The sequence below is a fragment of the Nilaparvata lugens genome, chromosome 4, assembly GCF_014356525.2.
Source record: "Nilaparvata lugens isolate BPH chromosome 4, ASM1435652v1, whole genome shotgun sequence".
Lineage (NCBI taxonomy): Eukaryota > Metazoa > Arthropoda > Insecta > Hemiptera > Delphacidae > Nilaparvata > Nilaparvata lugens.
Window position 1 is genome coordinate 51,225,724 of NC_052507.1, and position 16,195 is coordinate 51,241,918.

Consider the following 16,195-nt stretch of genomic DNA (forward strand, 5'->3'; position numbering starts at 1 on the left):
GCTTTGCATACACCTTTTCAATTTTTAGTTGAAAGTTGAATTCATCAACTTGATACAAAGCAAGATTCATTTTGTTTACATTGTTCCTAACCTCTACAGAAACCTGTCTCATGTAAACATTCACTTTATTTACTGTTTTCCTAACTTTCAATTTGGCAATACTACTTTCTTTACTGTTGACTTTCAATAAAGACAACTCCCTACCTACTACATTACTCAATTCTACTATCTCACTAGGATTTACTTTTTCAATAACAGTAACTAGGCCTACATTATCTGAAACGTGAAATAATTGATCTTGTATCTCAACACTACTATCATCCTGCTTCAATTTGCCTTCATCTTCATGATTATCAATCAATGTTTCATGTGTATCTTTTAATAGAAGGTTTATACTAACCTGCTCTAGTCTAATGCTAGCAAATTCTTGCTTCATATCATCAAACCTAGCACTTTGATCTTGTTTCAAATTATCAATCTTAGCATTTTGCTTATCAAACCTAGCATTTAGCTCATCAAACCTAGCATCTTGTCTATCAAACATTTGTGTCAAGAACGCTATAAGATTCAGATCATTTTTAATGTTTGTCATTTTGTAATATGCACTGATATCTATTCATTAAAACTTTACCACTCCAGAACTGACCTCCCATTCAGCAGCACACCATTCATAACCTATCAAGACATCAGCCTACCAACAATTTTTTATAACCAGGGATATATTTTGTAGTTCACACCAGGGCGTACCATTTGGGACAATTTGGAGATTCAGTCCCACACCAGGGGTAACATTTGCCGTGCTACAAATTTCTCCTAAATAGGTTGGATAGCATTTCACACCTATTAACCAACAGGAAGTTATCGGCTCCAAAGTGGTAGATTCTTGATAAACTATGAATGGATCTATCGCCTATGAATGAGAAATCCAGTTTTCAGAGCAAACCAACTTATAATCTTCAGAAGAATTTTGGCAATATACAACACAAATCCACAAAACAATACCTTACACACTTACATCCTAGCATCATTACAAGCTAAAATACTTATCCAGGTTATATAGTTGAAAACAATGGCTATAGGCTTGTAGACACACAAATCAAAATACACAAACTTAGAACACCATACAACTGTTCAAAACTCAATTTAAAACATTAAAATTTCAATTAAACAGAAAAATATTCAGAGAGCACAAAATTAGAACATATAGCCAGCCATCATTTTTAGAGAAGAACAAACAAGTCAGAGCAAAAACCACACCTCAAAATCAGTGATGACTTCATGAACACATAACCGATATAAAATTCCAAAAAATTATAAATTACAAGTTTAGAATTTACATTTTACATTTGTTCTCAATAAAACTTTATTTTGAAACTGTTATTTTAAATTTATATATCCTCTATATTTATAATAATCTATTAATTCTGTTTCTCTGTTTCGGTGATACCATGGAATGCAACACAATTATTTACGATAAATTCTCAGTTAAAAAGTTGTCCGCATATCGATTACTCTGATATTTACTATCAAGTTTTATAGATCTTGAATTGAAGATTCGATTTTAATCGAGAAAAAATGTAATATTACAGTTATTATTATAATTATGGCAGAGAAACGAGAACGGGCAAGAATTTTGCAGAGGTTAAAAAAGAACAATTAGTAGAGATCTGTTTAAAATACAAAAATGTGATAGAAAATAAAACGACAGATGAATATTCAATGAAAGATAACAACAAAGGCAAGGGATCCAGTAAGAGAAGAATATTATTCTATACAAATCATAATCATAGAAGAATTGAATGATAATTATAATCAACCAATAATAATAATGATTGTGATTCTGAAATAGTTTTGGTTTTATTGTTGTGTGTACCATTTCCTCTTCAATTTAAATTCTGAAGATTGTAGCAATGACATTGTCTCAAACAGCAAACTGATTTCGTTCTCCTTCTAATTGAATTTGATCAAACTCTTCCATAACTTCATCATTGTCCATTAGAGGCTGTTCTTTTTCCTGGATAGCTATTATGAAGAACAGCCGTTGCTGTTATTATCATCAAAGTAGTCTGAATTTTTGTTCTTAATCCTATTGACAAGCATGGAAATCTTCGTTTCCACACTCCAATAGCTCTTTCGATAGTATTCATCCTTTGTATGTGGGCACTATTATATCTTCTTTCTGCTTCATTTGCTGGATGTAGAAGTGGAGTTAGCAAAAAATGTCTGCATGGATATCCACTATCACCAAGTAGGTAGGTAGCAGCTGCTGCCCCGATACAATCCAGCTTCCAAATCAGTAAGTATCTTGGACATATTAAAAATTGTACTGTCATGAACAGAACCCCTCCACCTAGCAGTGATTTCGGTAAATACTAGCTGTGTATTGCAAATAGCTTGTACATTGATAGAGAAATATCCTCTTCCATTTCCATACAGTTCTGCATCTTGGCCACCAGGAGATAGAATTTTTACATGAGTACAGTCTAAACATCCAACCATGTTAAGAAAACGACGAATTTAAAAAATAGTTTTTTGTTCTTAAAATTTCCTCATTTGTGGGCATTTGAATAAAATAAAACGCGCAAGAGGCTAAATAGTGGGAAATTCTTTTCACTATTTAGCACACTGTACTTTTATGGACATAAATGATATCCCCAACAACATTTGAAATGTTCCAGTTGTGTAGAACGGTAATCCAATAAATAATTGGTCCATTTTCGACAACGGCTTACCTCTGTTGTTCAAATCATCAAAATTGGGAAGTAGTTCAGAACTGTAGATCACTGTCTCTTTACTAAACCTGTATCACATCTCTTCTCTGTGCCTGTATCGAGCTATGAATTCACTGTCCGAGAAATAATTAAATGTGTCAAGCCTAATCCTATATTGTATTACAGGTATTAACTCGAACACTTATTTATCATCTGAACTGCTGCTGTACCTAATTATATCTAGATCCATTTCAATATTTTTTAAAATAACAGAACATCAAACACAAAACATTCAAACACAACCTTTAAAAGAAATTTATTGATTTAAAATAAATATATTATTATAGGCTGGATTTTGGCATTATTACCTTCAATAAACAAAGCTATAGCTTATCCCATATGATTGGGATTAGGCGTATGGTAGCCAAAGAAGAAGAAGAAGAAACAATGCTATAGCTATTGATTCAATAAATTTATCCAATCAATAAATCTTTATTGGTTTCTCAAACATATTTATAGAATCCATAGCTATGGAAAAATTTATCTGTTCAATGAATGTGGCAACATGGCATGATCCAAAACCAGCACTCTCGTAAACAAACTCTATAATAATGGTTCCTATGGTAACCATTGTAACCAACCAAATCTTGGATGTTTATTCCATGCTTCTTGTTGTGAGGTAATTTCCTATCCCTAGTGGTAGTGATCAATAGAGATCAATAAAAAAAAATGTATTGATATCAATAGGTATTTGGGCCAATACACATCAATAGGTATCCATGGATATGTATTGATGTGTATTGGCCCAAATACCTATTGATATCAATACAAATCAATACATATCCATGGATATCAATACATAACCAGCTGTATTGATATCAATACACATCAATACATTTCCATGGATATGTATTGATGTGTATTGGCCCAAATACCTATTGATATCAATACATATCCATGGATATTTATTTATTTATTTATTTATACATGGATACATTAACATATCATATAAATATGATTGGGAAGGAACAACAGGCTCGGCCCAAAACTATTCCATTCCCAAATTTTGATTACATGTCCAAAAATAGGTTATATTTCATCTGCAAGAAGTTCAAGCTCAACTTCCGTCCAAAAATAAATATGAGAAGCAAATTTTAAATTTAGAAAAATTAAAACACCAAATTATAGTTAAATATTACACTTAATTATCACTGCACATTGTATTAATTAAGTTATTTTATGAATTTTGAAGCCAAAAATACACACAAATTCTCACTAAGAACAGCTGAAACGATTTTATTCCATGCTTCTTGATAATATAATAGGTATTTTATTTTACATAACCAGCTGTATTGATATCAATACACACCAATACATTTCCATGGATATGTATTGATATCAATACACATCAATACATTTCCATGGATATGTATTGATGTGTATTGGCCCAAATACCTAATGATATCAATACAAATCAATACATATCCATGGATATCAATACATAACCAGCTGTATTGATATCAATACATTTCCATGGATATGTATTGATGTGTATTGGCCCAAATACCTATTGATATCAATACACATCAATAGGTAGCCATGGATATAAATACATAACCAGCTGTATTGATATCAATACAGATCAATAGCCATCTATAAGCATCCTGCCCCCTTTATAGAAAAAATCCTCTTTTAAATCTAGGAGAGCAGCTTAGGATGAAGATAACATTTGCAAGGATTATAATATTCTAACCCAGCTGCGACTAGCATCAGGCAAGGGAGTATACCTGTTTAATTACCTATAATCAATATAAGTAAATTGGATTCAGTGAATAGATGTCTATTGACATACTGTATTGATGAAAAATTAAGGAATGTAAATAGTTAAGACATAAATAATGTGAAAAGTTGTTTATTAAAATAACTCATATGCATGTCATTTATCTATGAAGAAAGGTCCTTATTGTGGTGCTCCAGATTACTTTATTCTCTTCCTGTTTGAAGTAGCAATTTTTTGAGCTACATACCGGTTTATGTTACTGCACCTCAATTCAATCTCAATTTTTGAAGCATTCAGATTTTCCTCCAGGATCCGGTGTTTGAACATTTCTAGAATAAATAACAGTTCAAAGTATAAAATCTTGAAAAATTAGAAAATAAGGATTTTATTTCCTGAATGAATCTGCTAGCAAATTTATTTAATACCCTAAAAATGTAATCAATTATGCATGACTCTCCCTCTCGTGAAAGGAAAGTCCAAGATAACATAAGAGCGTTTTTTTCACGTGAAAATTATGTCCTCACAGTTTACATTACAATGTCATATTCTGGTGGAAATTTCGAGAAAACACAATTTTTTTCACATGAAAATAAAGGTAGAAATGTTCCAACTTTTCACGTGAAAAGTACATGAAACTGAAACTTGAAAATAACGTTTTTTGTTTGTTTTTACATTTTTACATTATACTGAACATGTAAAAACTCTCAGAAAAGAACACAAATAAAACGTTTTCCTACATTTCTTGTCTCACATTTGGTCATTTCTTTCGCATGATAATTTCCAAAAATTCACATGAAAATAACGTTTTTTAAAATAAATTTTTACAATATTTTATTGTGAAAAGATAGAGAAGGATTACCTTTATAATTCTAAATAAATAACCTTTTCAATTCTTTATTTTTACATTAAAAATCTATAAATCTTATAAAACTTTCGAATAACCACAATATAATGTGGAGTAAATTCTGTACCCTAACTTTACAATAATTTTACACAAAACAGAATATAAAAATGAAATTGAACCATCAAGTCCTATTCAGACAAATGGATTTTTCCTAGTAGGTGATATATGCAATCTAACAGCTGGACACTATAATTACAAAAAGAAAGCTCATTTTGATTTGTAATCATTCAACAACTGACAAATTTCAAATATTTTTCATGTAAGCTTCTTTTTTCAGCTTTCTGACTTTGTATCAGCCATTTTATTGTATTATAGTGAGGTCCACGTTATAATGGCAGTGTGTGATTTGCAATGGTGTTGCTATCCTTGTCTATCGTTCAACAAAGCAGATGGCGCTATCTCTTTCACACATTGCGATGCTGCCACATCGTTTATCAACAATGTAGAAATTCAACTAATTGACAAAATATTTAATCTCAATCATGAAAATTTATTATCACATCTTTAAAAAATATATTTTCTTGACAAATAAAATATGATTAACTATTTTCAACAATAATGAACAGTTAAATTCATTAGATATACCAGTATCAGCTGTTTGGGTGGCAAGGCTGAGATCTGGCAACCCTTTTTTCCTCTCTTCCTACACTGCCATTATAACGTGGACCTCACTATAGCCTTGAATCACCCATTGGGAAAAAACCATAATGTCTGGATGGCCAATAGGAGATTTTTGCTTTTATAGAATGAAGAAACAACAATAATTTATATTAAAATTGAATTTATTTTCGAAACATCACAGTCTTCAACCCTTCAATAAGTTGGAGACTGTTGTAGATATAATACTGTAATAACTTTTAGGATAAGTTATTGGTCGAATACTCCACCTTTTGACATACAACTGAATTTCAACCTCTCATAAGGGGGTGACTTGGGGTTGTAACTCACAAATTTTGAATGTAAATACCCATTGTGTGATACATCATCTTGAAAGCCTTCTCAAAATGAGAAAGATGACATCAATAAAAATCGTCTATGATACTTTTATCCAAAATGGCGGCTGATTGAAGTTTTAGTTTTTAAAGAAATAATTGATGAAATTCAATCAGCTGCCATTTTGGATAAAAGTACCGTATCATAGAAGATTTTTATTGATGTCATCTTTCTAGTTTTAAAAAGGCCTTTATAATTATGTATCACACAATGGGTGTTTACATTAAAAATATTCGAATTACAACCCCTCATTTCTTTACAAACTATAACTTCAATCAGCCACAGTTTTGGATTCAAGTTTCATAGTACATATTAATTGATGTTATCTTCCTTGTTTAAAAAAGCAATTTGTAATAATGTACCACACAATGGGCGTTTACATTAAAAATATTCGAGTTACAACTCTTAAGTCACCATATTATACATTCTGAACCTAGTCAACCCCTTATGAAGGGGTTGATATTCAGTTGTATGTCAAAAGTTAGAGTATTTGACCAGTAACATATCCTGAAAGTTACTTATCTACAACAGTCTCTAATTTATTGAAAGGTTCCCATACATATGACTCACTCTGTATAATTACTAACTATAAATGATTAGCACTAGCCTAGAGCTCATGTGGGCATCACCCATAGAAAAAATTGTTTGACTTTATATTCTATTTTAAAATAATCAAATTGAGACTTACTTAGATTTCTCTTTGCTGGTAAACCGAATTTTTGAAGACTTCAGCCAGTCTTTGATTACTGTTTCCATGTCTTTTTTCTTTTGTGTTGGAAAATTTTATCACCACAGCTCCTATCAGAAATGGAACAAAAGTTTACTTATAATTGAACATATTTCAAACAATATTTCTTGACTGGAAAATTGAAAAAACACACATGTTGCAAACACACAGTCTCTCTCTCTATTATATAAAATATATTTTGCCAAAATGAGGACTACACTATAGTTTTTCTAAATTGGAATAAGAAATAGAGCTATTAATATAATAAATGAATCACTTGCTTGTTGAAAAAGTCTAAAAAAGCCTGCCCACCCAACAACTGAATAAATTCTAATAGAAAGCAATTAAATGATATCTACTAGGCTACATCAATTAAACTATTCAAATTATTTGAAGTATAAAATAAAGATTTTATATAATGCTCACTATTCCATTAAAATTTATCTAGCCATTAGTCATCTACTATCTATTCACAGTCATATATTGCTATTAAGTTCATTCTATTAAGATGAGTGTAGATTAGGCTAGTAGCCTACCTATGTGGTGACATGAATTATTTCGGCTAAAAAGATATTTTTGAAATTGATGTTGCTTTCCATGACGACACTATATTCTATACAAAAACTTTGTTGTAGTTTAGACACTGTGTTACTTATAATAATTGAAAAAACACTTACTTTTCTTGGAGTATTGAGGAATGAATTTCACTCCTGAGGAGGAGCTTCATCAGGCTGATATTTTGCTCCTCAGGAGTAAAATGCATTCCCCAATACTCCAAGAAAAGTAAGTGTTTTTTCAATATATACAATGATTCAGTGACTAAACTACAACGTAGTTAGACATTTTTGTTACACATTTCATTTATATGAGCTAGCATTCCCCTGGAATGTGTCTGCCTAGAATAATAAATGTTCATTTCCAGCACTGATAGATTTAAGAGGCTTACTTTTATTATTATTACAATATGCCATAAATAATTCATTTAGGCTATGTTATGAGGCTTTGAGGTTATGTGCCTAGTCTTTGAATAAGTTTATCATTTAAATAAATATAGTCTAAGCACGGTATATTGAAGAAGACGGTAGGAGTCATGAATAGGATGCGCAGTGGCAAACTGGTTCTCTGACGTCAGCGCCACCAAAACACTGAACCCCGGGTATGAATATGCACTATGCATCTATGCCTACAGTTGTGTTTTTGCACTATGCAAGTGTATTTAAACATAGTCGATATTGCAACATGGATAGAATTCGGAAAAAGTGTTGTTTAAAAGTGTAGTTTATCGTTTGATAATGATGTGTGTAGTTCTAAGTTTTTGGATCTTCTCTGATTAACTCATGCAGATTTGTGTTTTAAACTCCGACTTTCTACACTTTTAAATACTTTGTCACTCAATGACTGTGTAGTGCGATATGCCGTGTTGCGTGATATGGCTTGAGCTGGCTGTTTGAATCATTCGGACAAAGCCAAGTTGCTTAATCATTTCACAAATTTCCAAAACAGGATGACTTGTATAAACAATGGGTGCATTCTTGTAGAAGGAAAGATGATTTCAATGGGGAAACGGCAGTCATATGCTCCCAACATTTCGTATCAGATGATTTTGAGTGTGACTTGAAATCCGAATTACTAAAACTCTCTAAGAAAAATATTTAAAAAGAAAACTGTGATTCCAACAGTCAAAATTCCAAGTTTATCAAGTTTTAAAATAAAAGACTTAATCTGAGTGTAGCTGTCGATTAAAAGGCCGGGAAAATAGAAAAATTGTGCAGACATTGTTGGATGATTTTAACAATAATGCAGATAATGTAGATATTGTAAGTAATGTAGATATTAAGTTATGTATATACTGTAAGTAATGTAGATATTGTAAATAATGAAGATAATGTAGACGCTAATGTTATTGACATTGCTAATTACAAAGCTTTGCTTATGAGAATAAGAAGCTTTAGGAAATTAATGTAATGCTGGAGGATGAAGTGAAAATAGCCAATAATCAATTTCATATTAGAAAACAAACAGAAGAGCTATGAACGCATTTTTTCAAATTGTCAGCAACAGATGATCTCGAAAGGAAATGCACTAAGGCACTCAGTATGATTTTCAGTTAAGTGTGACTCCAATGTGATGACGTTAGTGTTGGGCTGATCTGGATGCACGTAGTGTTGGGCTGATACTTGTAGTCGACTGATGCATATCAAACTCGATACAGGTGACATCTCAGTTAGCATTACCTCATGCTTGTAGTAGACGGCTGCATACTAATCTCGATACAGGTGACATCTCAGTTAGCATTGCTTCATGCTTGTAGTGGACGGCTGCATTCCAAACTCGATACAGAGTCACGTAAATTTTGTATCATATTTGTAATTATACAATGTACATTTCAGGCTTGAAATGACAATGTAATTCGTTTTTTGGAAAAGAGATAGACGCTGCATACAGGATTAATTTAGGTGAGGATTAATTTAGGTAAGGTTTGGTTTTTTGATATTTTCAGCTTTCAAGGTTTAGAGTTCTGCATACAGGAATAATTTAGGAGAGGATTTTTTGAATCAATTCTTTCATGATACTGTGACTGTTATTCTGAATTCAAAGTTGCGAATGTGAACATGGATGGCAATTACCTCCAGGTAATGTAGTAGTGTTGAAGTTTGAGATACAAAGTCAGCAATAAGCGTTGGCATTGCTATTGGCGTATGCTTTGGTGTCGGCATTGGCATCAGCGTTGATATTGGCATTGGCATTGGCGCAGGCATTGGCATTGGCGCAGGCATTGGCATTGGTGTGGGCATCGGCGTTGATTTTGGCATTGGCATCAGCATTGGCGCAGACATTGGCATTGGCTCAGTTATTGGTGTAGATATTGGCTTAGTTATTGGTGTAGTTATTAGTGTAGTTATTGGTGTTGACATTGGCATAGTTATTGGCTTTGGCATCAGCATTGGCGCAGATTTTGGCATTGACGCAGATTTGGCGTTGGCATCAGCACAGGCATCGGCGTAGTTATTGGCGTAGATATTAGTGTAGATATTGGCGTAGTTATTGGTGTTGATATTGGTGTTGACATTGGAGTAGTTATTAGTGTAGGCATCAGCGTAGATTTTGGCATTGGCATTGGCGTAGATATTGGCGTTGGCATCAGCATTGGCGCAGGCATTGGCATCGGCGCAGGCATTGGAATCGGCGCAGATATTGGCGTTGGCATTGGCGTAGATATTGGCGTTGGCGCAGGCATTGGCGTAGTTATTGGCGTAGTTATTGGCATAGTTATTAGTGTAGGCCGCAGCGTAGATGAGTCACACTTGTTCGAAAATCACCCAAATGTTCTTAACACTCTTCATGGCGTTCACTTGTTGCCGATTTCGAGATTCACATGATAATTATTTCAATGTTAATGTCTGTGCTGTACCTGTTATCTTAAAATGCTTATAAACTAAGAAGAAAATCTTGATTAGGCTATCAATACAATCTAATACACATGAAAATTATTTTTAAGTATATATAAAATTGAAATTTGTTAACATCCATTATACAGTCAGCAATACATAAATTGTGAAATATGGAGATATCAATTACAAATTTTCACTAAAAAAAATTTCATTTCCATCTATTCACTGTTCAAATATCAAAATTTAATCCATTCTTCAAAATAGAAATAGAATTTCATAACACCCTGTATCATTATCAAAATTGTAAAAAACATCAGATCATCACAACAAAAATTAATTTCAATATATATTTCAATAATTTCAGACAATTGGTCTTCTATTCACAATCATTTCATAATATCTGCATTTCATTATCATTTAGTATAACATTTCATTTATAGCAAGTTCATTTCACATTTATGATTTATCATTCAGGGTTTCAAAATTATTTAGTTTTAATTTTGTGTTCAAAATTGTATAAAAAGCAAATTATTTAATATTGTTAATCATCGTTTGTCAGATACTATAGTTTATTTCGACTTTTCAATGTTCTAAACACAAACTACATTTCATGACAAAACTTTACTATCAAACATTAAACAAGAAACCATTCAAAACATCAATAATATTTTGCTTCAAAGGCAAACAATATTCATAAGTAATCATCTGCATCTATGGCAATCAACATTATTAATCATTATTTTTGCATCTATGGCAATCAACATAAGAAATCAACACAGAAAATATTATCTCATTACTGCCTCTCTAAGTCATAACCTCTGTTATTCCTTCTTTAGGCAATAATGGGTTTCCATCTCAAAAAACAATCACATACCAGCAAAATTCTAATCAACAAACCCCACTAAAAATTCTACATACACTCCAGCATCCATTTCAAACGATAATCAATCATATCAAAATTTATAGAACAAACAATTTTAAAAATTTTGAAAAAGATATCAATTACAAAACACTTTAGAAAAATTTTAGCCTTTAACTCATTTCAATGATAATATAACACAACGTTTATATTCAATGAAAACATTATTATTTAAGTTAACTTTCATTAATACATCACATATATATGGCTACAGAATTCATTAATACTTTCAAATTTTGAAGTTTATTTATTATAACAAAAGAATTTATAATTTAAAGACTGTATAATAAGTACAAACATTTCAAGATTATAATACAAAGATGATCAAGATGAATAATGGGTAAATAAGTTCCCTAAAAAATACAAAAAAGAGAAAAAGAAAACTGGGTAAATAAATTTCCTAAAACAATACAAAGAAGAGAAAGATTAATTAGAGCCTATCCTACATGTCAGTACTGAACTTTCATGAGGAAGTATATTTAATAAAATATACTACTATGGAATTTTGTAAATTCCAAGTATGACTCTAATTTGTTATAATTGTGAGCTATCACTCCCACAAAAACAACTGGTGAAGGAAAAAATGTTGACTATTGTGACTGGGTGGATAGTTCCTAGATGTCTGTAAGGCAATGTGATAGCAGACTCTAGTATCGGACCACAAAAACAAAAGTATGCAAAAGTTTTTACAAACATTTGATGTTGCAGTCTTAAGGTTTTTATATCGCAAACAAGTAGGTCAGATAATCAAGTCCAGCCGTATGTGGTTCACGCCCACACCTCTAAAAGAATCACACCTACTTGTCTACCAAAAGTCCAAAGTATTGGACAGCAAAGAAAAAATAAAATGCAAAATGGTTTAAAAGCCCAGAAGAAAACTATAACCTAATTACATATGGCTTATGGCACGATATGCAATGAAAGATGAGAACATGGGACATAATTGCTCTGAAAAACCTAATTACCTAATATGATACTTTAAAAAAAATAGACATGATTAAAATATGTAATACATGATGAAAAAATATACCGCAAGCAAACAATTATTTACACTACAATGGATAGATTTTAGAAAAGTTGAGTTTTATCAACAATTTAAAGATTAGGAAAATAAGCTACTATTTCAACTTCCAAAATTATTTCAGAAGAATACAAATTTAAATGACTATGGACAAGATTGGTTAAGATATGCATCATAGAAGAAATTTACTGAACATTACACAAAGACAGGAAAGAATTGAAATTTGAAAAGATTAAGGGCCAAGAAAATAGGCTACAGGAAAGAAAAAAGACACAGTTATGGACTCTTACCATACACTGCGTAGCGATTATGCTATTCTGAATCCCGGCATAACACAGGATTCCTAATCATTGTGTGTTGGGGAATACCCTTTCATCATGTGATTCACAGTCATCATCTTGTAAATAAGCAACTTCAAACAACCTTTGAATACTAATACATCAATGGAAACTTTGTGCTTTGTTTTCTTCAAGAACATGAATTTATTCATGGGTTCATTTGTTTCAACAAAGCCATTTTGCTTGCAAAAGTTAGTCATGTTCACTTGAGAATGCATTGCATACACCTTTTCAATTCTCAGTTGAAAGTTGAACTCATCAACTTGACTCAAAGCAACATTCATTTTGTTTACATTATTCCTAACCTCCACAGAAACCTGTCTCATGTAATCATTCACTTTGTTCATAGTTTTCCTAACCTTCAATGTAGCAATATTACTTTCATGATAGTTGACTTTCAGTGAAGACAACTCCCTACCTACTTCTTTACTCAATTCTACTATCTCATTAAGGTTGACTTTTTCAACAACAGTAACTAGGCCTACATTGTCAGAAACTTGAATGAGTTGATCTTATATCTTAACACTACTATTATCATGCTTCAATTTGCTTTCATCTTTATGATTTTCACTCAATGTTTCATGTGCATTTTTCAATAGAAGGTTTATACTAACCTGCTCCAGTCTAATGCTAGCAAATTCTTGCTTCATCTCATCAAACCTAGCATTTAACTTAGCATTTTGATTTTTAAACATTTGGTCTAACTTAGCCTCTTGCTTATCAAACAGTTGTGTTAAGGCAGCTATTAAGTCATCATCTTTTTAATATTTTTCATATTATATGCCATTTTGCTAGTCTGCACAGATAATATATTCATTAGGACTTGATCTCTCTTGAACCGATTTCCCATTCAGCAGTATACCACTCATAGCCTATCAAGATATCTATCCTACCAATAATTTTTTATAACCAGGGATATATTTTGTAGTTTGAGTCCCACACCAGGGCGTACCATTTGCCATGCTAAAAATTTCTCCTTAATCGGTTGGAATAGCATTTAACACCTATTAACCTAAGGATAGTTGTCGGCTCCAATGTAATAGATTCTTGATAAACTATGAATGGATCTATCGCCTATGAATGAGAAATCCAGTTTACAGAGCAAATGAACTTATAATCTTCATGGATAAAATTATACAAATACAAAGAACAATAACTTACAAGTCTAAGCATCTAAAATTAGGTAGCCTATTACAAACTAAAGTACTTATCCAGTTTACAGTTGAAAAACAGTGGCTATTGGCTTGTATACACACAAAACAAATTTTATGGACAAAATAGAACACTATAAATTGTTTAAAACTCAATTTAAAACATTAATAAATTCACATGAACGAAAATGATTCAGAGCAAAAATTTACAACACAAACATAGCCAGCCATTAGTTTCAGAGAAGAAAGAACAGGAAGAGCCTAAGTTACAAGTCACAGAGCCAAAGCCTTGTTCGGTGTCGATTTTACAGACACGTCACCAAAAAAATTATAAATTACAAGTTTAGAATTCACACCCTACATCTGTTCTCAATAAAACTTTATTTTGATACTGTTATTTTAAACTTTCATATATATTCTCTATTTAAATAAACTATTTATTCTGTTTCTCAGCCTCGGTGACACCATGGAACAATGCAACAATCATTTACGATAAAAAATTCTCCGTCGAAAAGTTTGTCCGTCTATTGATGACTCTGATATTTACTATAAAGTTCCATAGATCTCGAATTGAAGATTCGATTCCAATGTGAGAAAAAAATGTAATATTACAATATAAATAAATGAATCACTTGCTTGTTGAGAAAGTCTAAATAAAGCCTGCCACACCAGCAAACAACTGAATAAATTCTAATAGAAAGCAATTAAATGATATCTACTAGGCTACATCAATTAAACTATTCAAAATTATTTGAAGTATAAAAGAAAGATATTTTATAATAATGCTCATTATTCCATTAAAATTTATCTAGCCATTAGTCATCTAATCTATCTATTCACAGTCATATATGCTATTAAGTTCATTATATTAAGATGAGTGTAGATTAGGCTAGTAGCCTACCTATGTGGTGACATGAATTATTTCGGTTAAAAAGATATTTTTGAAATTGATGTTGCTTTCCATGACGAGACACTATATTCTATACAAAAACTTTGTTGTAGTTTAGACACTGTGTTACTTATAATAATTGAAAAAACACTTACTTTTCTTGGAGTATTGAGGAATGAATTTCACTCCTGAGGAGGAGCTTCATCAGGCTGATATTTTGCTCCTCAGGAGTAAAATGCATTCCCCAATACTCCAAGAAAAGTAAGTGTTTTTTCAAATATATACAATGATTCAGTGACTAAACTACAACGTAGTTGAGACATTTTTGTTACACATTTCAATTTATATGAGCTAGCATTCCCCTGGAATGTGTCTGCCTAGAATAATAAATGTTCATTTCCAGCACTGATAGATTTAAGAGGCTTACTTTTATTATTATTACAATAATGCCATAAATAATTCATTTAGGCTATGTTATGAGGCTTTGAGGTTATATGCCTAGTCTTTGAATAAGTTTATCATTTAAATAAATATAGTCTAAGTATCTAAGACTATAATAAATGTATTCTTCCATTATACAGTACATCAATAAAAACAAAATCACTTGACTTACCTTAAACCTGATCTTTCACAAAAAATCACAAAACAACAGACACCAAAAAACCGTTACGATCTAAGGCCCGGTTGCACAACAGCCGGTTAAATTTTAACCGAGATTAATTCCACGGGAACCAATCAGAGAAGGCGCTTTCAAAGAGATGGCTTCTCTGATTGGTTCTCGTGGAATTAATCACGGTTAAAATTTAACCGGCTGTTGTGCAACCGGCACTGAATTGCCGAACCCGAAGCCATTCCCTCCATTGGGACTGACTAACAACCGCCTTCCCATTATCAATAAACCTACTATGAAAATATCGATATATCATCGATATTCGATTATTTATAATTATATATTTTCAAACTTGTTTGGGAATGCATTATTCAAATTACATATTTTAAATAAGTAAGAGTGAAATACTGTCCTAATTTCTACATTGTTTAATGCAATAAAACCAGTTTGCCCCAGAAAAAAGTTGGAATTTGCTTGTTTGATATATCGATTGTTGAAACTTCGATACGTTCATCTCATAGTATTAATATATTGATATTTTAATTCAATACCATAGTAGGCCTATGGATGGTGGGAATTTCAAAATGAATGATATTGATAATCTTATTAAAAAAATTGATATTTCAGGTGCAGGTTAATGATTTTTATGGGGGGACGACATTTGTGCTTGACACTGAAATAATGTTGGGATCGATAAATAGTGGAAGTAGTTATTATTTGAATTGAAATCATTCAAAGTTCAAGTGTGTATAGTTCAGAT

At 31.8% G+C, this 16,195-nt stretch overlaps 1 long non-coding RNA gene across 1 annotated transcript; it reads right to left on the bottom strand.

The window, feature by feature from the left end:
* Window positions 1–4,607: 4,607 nt before the first annotated feature.
* Window positions 4,608–7,246, bottom strand: LOC120350844. Its single transcript, XR_005571050.1, has 2 exons — window positions 7,077–7,246; window positions 4,608–4,820 (listed from the first exon to the last, which is right to left on the bottom strand). It is a non-coding gene; the product is annotated as an uncharacterized LOC120350844 (long non-coding RNA).
* Between the last annotated feature and the right edge of the window lie 8,949 nt (window positions 7,247–16,195).